This window comes from Macaca nemestrina, chromosome X, assembly GCF_043159975.1.
Source record: "Macaca nemestrina isolate mMacNem1 chromosome X, mMacNem.hap1, whole genome shotgun sequence".
Taxonomy (NCBI): Eukaryota; Metazoa; Chordata; class Mammalia; order Primates; family Cercopithecidae; genus Macaca; species Macaca nemestrina.
The window spans coordinates 117,618,020-117,627,206 of record NC_092145.1 but is presented as its reverse complement, the minus strand read 5'-3'; positions in this window follow the sequence as shown (position 1 = coordinate 117,627,206).

Sequence of the window (9,187 nt, the reverse complement as noted above, 5' to 3'; positions counted from 1 at the left end):
TTAAAAGGGATATGAAGGCATCAGGGCAGAGACCCAATAGTGTCTGGTAATCTCTGCAATATAATTTGCAGTATTACCACATCTGCACTAATCTTGATTTCAGTATGTGCATCCTTTACTATACTACTTGATAACACCTCCTGCATCTTTTTATTTGCACCTAACAAATGTTATTTTGATTTAATTCACTTTAATAATGAAGAGAGGTCATGACCAGACTTATGAATTATTAATTCATTTCTTGGCTCCTCTGAAAATTGTTTACTCTCTATCACCTATGATTAGCTCCACTCTTGTTAAAATCCCCAGAGATATCAACCTGTACTGAACATGCCCTTTTAAATCCTATAAGGATAAAGTTCAGAGGACCTAGCTAAAGACCACTCTCCAGGGCTATTTTCATCTAGAACTCATTCTGAACAACCAAGTTAGCCATTGTACTACCCTTCTAGAACCAAATAAGTTTCTACCCTCTCAACACCATCCCTTCCCCTTCTTAATTTCAATACTGAATAAAGAAAATTTGAGGATAACTTTGTAGCTGACTTAAGGTAAAGACAGTGAGTGAATTCATAAGTGAATACCTAATTTCACAACATCAAGATAGAGAGAAAGCTCTGCATGTTGAGTTGCTGCCATTGCAAGCGTTGTTCATGAAACAACCTGCTCACAGGCTCATAAAACCATTTCCTTTCAGTGCTTTCTCGAGGCTGGAAGATGACCTTAGTGCAGAGTCATTTGATTTCCCCAGAATACATATAGCAAGAACTGCAACGAAGAGAAATCCCTGAAATAACTTGTGCTATAAACATAAAGTAGAAGCAAGAGGTAGCCCTCTATCAAATTTCTACATAATAATGCCCCACATTATTTAATACGTACTGTGTGCCAGCCCATATGTGAGTGTCAGAGATGTCTTAGCTAGTTTATCCACATAACTACACTTTGATGTGGGCCCTGTTTTTTAGATGAGGAAACTAAGATCTGAGGACGGGAATCAGATTTCCCAAAAGTTTTTTTTTTTTTTTTTTTTTTATTATTATTATACTTTAAGTTGTAGGGTACATGTGCATAACGTGCAGGTTTGTTACATATGTATACTTGTGCCATGTTGGTGTGCTGCACCCATCAACTCGTCATTTACATCAGGTATAACTCCGAATGCAATCCCTCCCCCCGCCCCCCTCCCCATGATAGGCCCCGGTGTGTGATGTTCCCCTTCCCGAGTCCAAGTGATCTCATTGTTCAGTTCCCACCTATGAGTGAGAACATGCGGTGTTTGGTTTTCTGTTCTTGTGATAGTTTGCTAAGAATGATGGTTTCCAGCTGCATCCATGTCCCCACAAAGGACACAAACTCATCCTTTTTGATGGCTGCATAGTATTCCATGGTGTATATGTGCCACATTTTCTTAATCCAATCTGTCACTGATGGACATTTGGGTTGATTCCAAGTCTTTGCTATTGTGAATAGTGCTGCAATAAACATACGTGTGCATGTGTCTTTATAGCAGCATAATTTATAATCCTCTGGGTATATACCCAGTAATGGGATGGCTGGGTCATATGGTACATCTAGTTCTAGATCCTTGAGGAATCGCCATACTGTTTTCCATAATGGTTGAACTAGTTTACAATCCCACCAACAGTGTAAAAGTGTTCCTATTTCTCCACATCCTCTCCAGCACCTGTTGTTTCCTGACTTTTTAATGATCGCCATTCTAACTGGTGTGAGATGGTATCTCATTGTGGTTTTGATTTGCATTTCTCTGATGGCCAGTGATGAGGAGCATTTTTTCATGTGTCTGTTGGCTGTATGAATGTCTTCTTTTGAGAAATGTCTGTTCATATCCTTTGCCCACTTTTTGATGGGGTTGTTTGTTTTTTTCTTGTAAATTTGTTTGAGTTCTTTGTAGTTTCTGGATATTAGCCCTTTGTCAGATGAGTAGAAAAAAAAATTTTCTCCCATTCTGTAGGTTGCCTGTTCACTCTGATGGTAGTTTCTTTTGCTGTGCAGAAGCTCTTTAGTTTAATGAGATCCCATTTGTCAATTTTGGCTTTTGCTGCCGTTGCTTTTGGTGTTTTAGACATGAAGTCTTTGCCCATGCCTATGTCCTGAATGGTACTACCTAGGTTTTCCTCTAGGATTTTTATGGTATTAGGTCTAACATTTAAGTCTCTAATCCATCTTGAATTAATTTTCGTATAAGGAGTAAGGAAAGGATCCAGTTTCAGCTTTCTACTTATGGCTAGCCAATTTTCCCAGCACCATTTATTAAATAGGGAATCCTTTCCCCATTTCTTGTTTCTCTCAGGTTTGTCAAAGATCAGATGGCTATAGATGTGTGGTATTATTTCTGAGGACTCTGTTCTGTTCCATTGGTCTATATCTCTGTTTTGGTACCAGTACCATGCTGTTTTGGTTACTGTAGCCTTGTAGTATAGTTTGAAGTCAGGTAGCGTAATGCCTCCAGCTTTGTTCTTTTGACTTAGGATTGTCTTGGAGATGCGGGCTCTTTTTTGGTTCCATATGAACTTTAAAGCAGTTTTTTCCAATTCTGTGAAGAAACTCATTGGTAGCTTGATGGGGATGGCATTGAATCTATAAATTACCTTGGGCAGTATGGCCATTTTCACGATATTGATTCTTCCTATCCATGAGCATGGTATGTTCTTCCATTTGTTTGTGTCCTCTTTTATTTCACTGAGCAGTGGTTTGTAGTTCTCCTTGAAGAGGTCCTTGACATCCCTTGTAAGTTGGATTCCTAGGTATTTTATTCTCTTTGAAGCAATTGTGAATGGAAGTTCATTCCTGATTTGGCTCTCTGTTTGTCTGTTACTGGTGTATAAGAATGCTTGTGATTTTTGCACATTAATTTTGTATCCTGAGACTTTGCTGAAGTTGCTTATCAGCTTAAGGAGATTTTGGGCTGAGACAATGGGGTTTTCTAAATATACAATCATGTCATCTGCAAACAGGGACAATTTGACTTCTTCTTTTCCTAACTGAATACCCTTGATTTCTTTCTCTTGCCTAATTGCCCTAGCCAGAACTTCCAACACTATGTTGAATAGGAGTGGTGAGAGAGGGCATCCCGGTCTTGTGCCAGTTTTCAAAGGGAATTTTTCCAGTTTTTGCCCATTCAGTATGATATTGGCTGTGGGTTTGTCATAAATAGCTGTTATTATTTTGAGGTACGTTCCATCAATACCGAATTTATTGAGCGTTTTTAGCATGAAGGGCTGTTGAATTTTGTCAAAAGCCTTTTCTGCATCTATTGAGATAATCATGTGGTTCTTGTCTTTGGTTCTGTTTATATGCTGGATTATGTTTATTGATTTGCGAATGTTGAACCAGCCTTGCATCCCAGGGATGAAGCCTATTTGATCATGGTGGATAAGCTTTTTGATGTGTTGCTGAATCTGTTTGACAGTATTTTATTGAGGATTTTTGCATCGATGTTCATCAGGGATATTGGTCTAAAATTCTCTTTTTTTGTTGTGTCTCTGCCAGGCTTTGGTATCAGGATGATGTTGGCCTCATAAAATGAGTTAGGGAGGATTCCCTCTTTTTCTATTGATTGGAATAGTTTCAGAAGGAATGGTACCAACTCCTCCTTGTACCTCTGGTAGAATTCAGCTGTGAATCCATCTGGTCCTGGACTTTTTTTGGTTGGTAGGCTATTAATTATTGCCTCAATTTCAGAGCCTGCTATTGGTCTATTCAGGGATTCAACTTCTTCCTGGTTTAGTCTTGGAAGAGTGTAAGTGTCCAGGAAATTATCCATTTCTTATAGATTTTCCAGTTTATTTGCATAGAGGTGTTTATAGTATTCTCTGATGGTACTTTGTATTTCTGTGGGGTCAGTGGTGATATCCCCTTTATCATTTTTAATTGCATCGATTTGATTCTTCTCTCTTTTCTTCTTTATTAGTCTTGCTAGTGGTCTGTCAATTTTGTTGATCTTTTCAAAAAACCAACTCCTGGATTCATTGATTTTTTGGAGAGTTTTTTGTGTCTCTATCTCCTTCAGTTCTGCTCTGATCTTAGTTATTTCTTGCCTTCTGCTAGCTTTCGAATATGTTTGCTCTTGCTTCTCTGGTTCTTTTAATTGCGATGTTAGAGTGTCAATTTTAGATCTTTCCTGCTTTCTCTTGTGGGCATTTAGTGCTATAAATTTCCCTCTACACACTGCTTTAAATGTGTCCCAGAGATTCTGGTATGTTGTATCTGTGTTCTCATTGGTTTCAAAGAACATCTTTATTTCTGCCTTCATTTCATTATGTACCCAGTAGTCATTCAGGAGCAGGTTGTTCAGTTTCCATGTAGTTGAGCGGTTTTGATTGAGTTTCTTAGTCCTGAGTTCTAGTTTGATTGCACTGTGGTCTGAGAGACAGTTTGTTATAATTTCTGTTCTTGTACATTTGCTGAGGAGTGCTTTACTTCCAATTACGTGGTCGATTTTGGAGTAAGTACGATGTGGTGCTGAGAAGAATGTATATTCTGTTGATTTGGGGTGGAGAGTTCTATAGATGTCTATTAGGTCTGCTTGCTGCAGAGATGAGTTCAATTCCTGGATATCCTTGTTAACTTTCTGTCTCGTTGATCTGTCTAATGTTGACAGTGGAGTGTTGAAGTCTCCCATTATTATTGTATGGGAGTCTAAGTCTCTTTGTAAGTCTCTAAGGACTTGCTTTATGAATCTGGGTGCTCCTGTATTGGGTGCATATATATTTAGGATAGTTAGCTCTTCCTGTTGAATTGATCCCTTTACCATTATGTAATGGCCTTCTTTGTCTCTTTTGATCTTTGATGGTTTAAAGTCTGTTTTATCAGAGACTAGGATTGCAACCCCTGCTTTTTTTTGTTCTCCATTTGCTTGGTAAATCTTCCTCCGTCCCTTTATTTTGAGCCTATGTATGTCTCTGCGTGTGAGATGGGTCTCCTGAATACAGCAGACTGATGGGTCTTGACTCTTTATCCAGTTTGCCAGTCTGTGTCTTTTAATTGGACCATTTAGTCCATTTACATTTAAGGTTAAGATTGTTATGTGTGAACTTGATCCTGCCATTATGATATTAACTGGTTATTTTGCTCGTTAGTTGATGCAGTTTCTTCCTAGCCTCGATGGTCTTTACATTTTGGCATGTTTTTGCAATGGCTGGTACCGATTGTTCCTTTCCATGTTTAGTGCTTCCTTCAGGGTCTCTTGTAAGGCAGGCCTAGTGGTGACAAAATCTCTAAGCATTTGCTTATCTGTAAAGGATTTTATTTCTCCTTCACTTATGAAACTTAGTTTGGCTGGATATGAAATTCTGGGTTTAAAATTCTTTTCTTTAAGAATGTTGAATATTGGCCCCCACTCTCTTCTGGCTTGGAGAGTTTCTGCCGAGAGATCTGCTGTTAGTCTGATGGGCTTCCCTTTGTGGGTAACCTGACCTTTCTCTCTGGCTGCCCTTAAGATTTTTTCCTTCATTTCAACTTTGGTGAATCTGGCAATTATGTGTCTTGGAGTTGCTCTTCTCGAGGAGTATCTTTGTGGCGTTCTCTGTATTTCCTGGATTTGAATGTTGGCCTGCCCTACTAGGTTGGGGAAGTTCTCCTGGATGATATCCTGGAGAGTGTTTTCCAACTTGGTTCCATTTTCCTCCTCACTTTCAGGCACCCCAATCAGACGTAGATTTGGTCTTTTTACGTAATCCCATACTTCTTGCAGGCTTTGTTCATTTCTTTTTCTTCTTTTTTCTTTTGGTTTCTCTTCTCGCTTCATTTCATTCATTTGATCCTCAATCGCAGATACTCTTTCTTCCAGTTGATCGAGTCGGTTACTGAAGCTTGTGCATTTGTCACGTATTTCTCCTGTCATGGTTTTCATCTCTTTCATTTCGTTTATGACCTTCTCTGCATTAATTACTCTAGCCATCAATTCTTCCACTTTTTTTTCAAGATTTTTAGTTTCTTTGCGCTGGGTACGTAATTCCTCCTTTAGCTCTGAGAAATTTGATGGACTGAAGCCTTCTTCTCTCATCTCGTCAAAGTCATTCTCCGTCCAGCTTTGATCCGTTGCTGGCGATGAGCTGCGCTCCTTTGCCGGGGGAGATGCGCTCTTATTTTTTGAATTTCCAGCTTTTCTGCCCTGCTTTTTCCCCATCTTTGTGGTTTTATCTGCCTCTGGTCTTTGATGATGGTGACGTACTGATGGGGTTTTGGTGTAGGTGTCCTTCCTGTTTGATAGTTTTCCTTCTAACAGTCAGGACCCTCAGCTGTAGGTCTGTTGGAGATTGCTTGAGGTCCACTCCAGACCCTGTTTGCCTAGGTATCAGCAGCAGAGGCTGCAGAAGATAGAATATTTCTGAACAGCGAGTGTACCTGTCTGATTCTTGCTTTGGAAGCTTCCTCTCAGGGGTGTACTCCACCCTGTGAGGTGTGGGGTGTCAGACTGCCCCTAGTGGGGGATGTCTCCCAGTTAGGCTACTCAGGGGTCAGGGACCCACTTGAGCAGGGAGTCTGTCCCTTCTCAGATCTCAACCTCCGTGTTGGGAGATCCACTGCTCTCTTCAAAGCTGACAGACAGAGTCGTTTGCGTCTGCAGAGGTTTCGGCTGCGTTTGTTATTGCCCTGTCCCCAGAGGTGGAGTCTACAGAGACAGGCAGGTTTCCTTGAGCTGCTGTGAGCTCCACCCAGTTCGAGCTTCCCAGCAGCTTTGTTTACCTACTTAAGCTTCAGCAATGGCGGGCGCCCCTCCCCCAGCCTCGCTGCTGCCTTGCAGGTAGATCACAGACTGCTGTGCTAGCAATGAGGGAGGCTCCGTGGGTGTGGGACCCTCCCGGCCAGGTGTGGGATATGATCTCCTGGTGTGCCTGTTTGCTTAAAGCGCAGTATTGGGGTGGGGGTTACCCGATTTTCCAGGTGTTGTGTGTCTCAGTTCCCCTGGCTAGGAAAAGGGATTCCCTTCCCCCTTGCTCTTCCCAGGTGAGGCAATGCCTCACCCTGCTTCAGCTCTTGCTGGTCGGGCTGCAGCAGCTGACCAGCACCGATCGTCCGGCACTCCCCAGTGAGATGAACCCAGTACCTCAGTTGAAAATGCAGAAATCACCGGTCTTCTGTGTCGCTCGCGCTGGGAGTTGGAGACTGGAGCTGTTCCTATTTGGCCATCTTGCTCCGCCCCCCCCTTAAGTCCCCAAAAGTTTTATAGTAGAAATCTGAGGTTTGAGTACAGGAATAAATGACTGATGTCAGCATCTGAATCCAGAACCCGGTTCCCTTCTAGTTCCCCGCACAGAATCAGAACATGAGGGGTCTTCAATCAAGCTCTCTCAATACATATAGAGCCTGTTTAATATCAATATCATCAAATAGTTTTGAAAGTCTCGCATTGAAGATAATGTTACTCCCAATGAAACCTTAAATACATATCCAGCACCCAACACAAATGTCTTAAGTACCTCTTAAGAATCCCTCATCATGTAAAGCTTTGCTGAACTTACATGATTTATAAATAGAATATTGATGTATAAAAATAATAGAAATAAGGACACAAGGAAAATATTTATCCTATTAGACAAAATGACTTAGAATTCATGTGTTTGAGAGCATTGGAACTGATCAGTAATGTTCACTAAAAGTAACAAGTATGTAAATGGACCTCTGTTCTAGAACGTGTGCTTAGCCATTAATCCATATTTGTCTATACATAGACAACAATGCATACATAATTCTCTAATTCAGACCTTTCGTTACTTCAATCTGGCTTTATGTCTATTAATCCTATTTAATTGAACTTCTAATTAAATAGGTTTAAATTGAACTATTAAACTTCTTTGCTATTTTTTTACTTAAAGTAATGAATTCTGGTATGTATGGCTGTTGAGAGTAGACAGAGTTTTTAATTTTGTTTGTTATTTTAAATTTTGTTTCATTCTTTCTTAGGTTAAATTGAATCTTACATGGCTGTCTTTCTTAGGGTATCAAGGTCCTACCAGGAAACAGAGGCATGCTTTAGTATGTAGGGAGAGTTTAATGAAACGACAATTTACAGAGAGGTGGACAGGATGTAGGGAAATCATTTGAAAATGGCACAGTACCCAGGGCTAGTAAGAAGGGCCTGGGCCTATTACTTATTGCTAGCCCTGAGTCCAAAGGGAGGGAGCTATTATCAAGACCTAGAGATCTATAGGGTTGTGTGGGATGGCAGCTAACAGGCCCTGCAAGAAGAAAGCTAAGAACATAAATACCCAACCGTACTCTCCCTCCTTCCAATCTCCCACTATGTGATGGCTTGCACCTGTAATCCCAGCACAACATGGTGAGACTCCATTTCTATGAAAAAATAAAAAATTAGCTGAGTGTAGTGGCGTGCACCTGTGGTCCCATCTACTTGGGAGGCTGAGGTGGGAGAATTGCTTGAGCCCAGGTCAAAGCTATTGTGAGCCACGATCATGCCACTGCACTCCAGCCTGGGTGACAGAGTGAGACCCTGTCAAAAAAAAAAAAAAAAAAGTGGGAGCAAAAGGGAAGGAGAAGCTGCCATACTTTTTTTTTTTTTTTTTTTTTTTTTTTTGAGATGGAGTCTTGCACTGTCACCCAGACTGGAGTGCAATGGCATGATCTTGGCTAACTGCAAGCTCCGCCTTCTGGGTTCATGCCGTTCACCTACCTCAGCCTCCCAAGTAGCTGGGACTACAGGCACCTGCCACCACGCCCAGCTGCTTTTTTTGTATTTTTAGTAGAGACGGGGTTTCACCGTGTTAGCCAGGATGGTCTCGATCTCCTGACCTCGTGATCCGCATGCCTCGGTCTCCCAAAGTGCTGGGATTACAGGCGTGAGCCACCGTGCCCAGCCCATACTCTTTTAAACAAACAGATCTCATGTGAACTAACAAAGCAGGAACTCATTCATCACCAAGAGGATGATGCTAAGCCATTCCTGAGGGATCCATTCCCATCACCCAAAAACCTTCCACTGGGCCCCACTTCCAACATTGGGAATTTCATTTTGACATTAGATTTGGAGGGGACAAACATCCAAACTATATCAAATGCTTTTGTTGGAAAGAGATGAAGTATCAGTAAATTAAAAGGATATCATTGAAACTAAATGTATTTATTTAAAAGATTCGAAACAATCATTTTCTCATACAAATAATCCCACTCTGCCAGGGCTCTGGGCATTTGATTCTAAAATCAA